This window comes from Saimiri boliviensis, chromosome 1, assembly GCF_048565385.1.
Source record: "Saimiri boliviensis isolate mSaiBol1 chromosome 1, mSaiBol1.pri, whole genome shotgun sequence".
Taxonomy (NCBI): Eukaryota; Metazoa; Chordata; class Mammalia; order Primates; family Cebidae; genus Saimiri; species Saimiri boliviensis.
The window spans coordinates 103559018-103560618 of record NC_133449.1 but is presented as its reverse complement, the minus strand read 5'-3'; the positions used below and the strand labels follow the sequence as shown (position 1 = coordinate 103560618).

General features: G+C 44.3%; 1 pseudogene; it reads right to left on the bottom strand.

The window, feature by feature from the left end:
* Positions 1-558: 558 nt before the first annotated feature.
* LOC120366054 (large ribosomal subunit protein eL33 pseudogene) lies at positions 559-891 on the bottom strand (annotated as a pseudogene).
* Between the last annotated feature and the right edge of the window lie 710 nt (positions 892-1601).

The window sequence follows — 1601 nt, the reverse complement described above, 5'->3', positions numbered from 1 at the left end:
GTATCTCATTGTAATTTTAATTTGCACTTTTCTAATGACTAATGATGTTGAGCATCTTTTCATATGCCTACTTGCCATCCAAACATCTTGTTTGGCGAAGTGTCTCTTCAAGTTATTTGCCCCCTTTTTTTTTGGTTTTATTTATTTATTTTTTGAGACAGTCTCACTCTGTTGCCTAGGTGCCCAGTGCAGTGGTGCCATCTCAGCTCACTGCAAACTCTGCCTCCTGGATTCAAGTGATTCTCATGCCTCAGCCCCCCAAGTAGGTGGGATTACAGGTGCCCACCACCACACCTCGCTAATTTTTGTATTTTTGGTAGAGATAGGATTTCACCATATTGGCCAGGCTGGCCTTGAACTCCTGACCTCAAGTGATCAACCCACCTTGGCCTCCCATAGTGCTGAGACTACAAGGTGTGAGCCACAGCACCTGACTCATACTTCTTCATTTTTGTAGCAGTGCATTTGAACACAAAAGTTTAAAATCTTTTTAATTTTAATTTTATTTATGTTTTAGCAGAGCACAAATTCATGTCTGTTTATTGACTTTTCATTAGTTTAAATCCTTGAGGAGTACAGCATCACTTGGATTCTGTGTCCAATAGCCTTAGCAGGAAGATTCCTTCAGAACTTGGCACCAACCATGCCACTGTTTCTATGAGCCCGAGTTACCTCTCCCCAGATCACTCTGGTTTGGTTTTGTTTGCCAACAAGGGTCACTGTGTTGTTCTTTGCTTTGTATACATAAGTGCATCTCTTGCCCAAATAGAATTCTGTTTCATCTCGGGCATGAACACCTTCAACTTTAAGAAGAGCTATGTGCTCCCTTTGCTTCCAGAAACCCTGCTTATAGCCAGCAAAAATGGCCTTGGACCACAGTCTTCCAGACATATTTCCTTTTAGAAGGAAGGCCTCCACAGGATCCAAGATGGCAGGAAACTATTTTTATTTTTATTTTTTTATTTTTTTTATTTTTTATTTTTTTTTGAGACGGAGTTTCGCTCTTGTTACCCAGGCTGGAGTGCAATGGCGCGATCTCGGCTCACCGCAACCTCCGCCTCCTGGGTTCAGGCAATTCTCCTGCCTCAGCCTCCTGAGTAGCTGGGATTACAGGCAAGCGCCACCATGCCCAGCTAATTTTTTGTATTTTTAGTAGAGACAGGGTTTCACCATGTTGACCAGGATGGTCTCGATCTCTCGACCTCGTGATCCACCCGCCTCAGCCTCCCAAAGTGCTGGGATTACAGGCTTGAGCCACCGCGCCCGGCTTTTATTTTTTTTTTAGATGGGTCTCACTCTGTTGCCCAGGCTGGAGTGCAGTAGCACGATCTTGGCTCCAGGGTTCCTGTGATTCTCGTGCCTCAGGTTCCTGAGTAGCTGGGATTACAGGTGTGTGCCACCATGCCCAGCTAATTTTTGTATTTTTATTAGAGATGGAGTTTCACCACGTTGGCCAGGCTGGTCTTGAACTCCTGACCCCAAGTGATCCACCCACCTTGGCCTTCCAAAGTGCTGGAATTACAGGCATGAACCACTGTAACCAGCCCACAAAAGTTTTAAATCCTGATGAAGGTTTTTAGATTAAGGTATTGATGTTTATC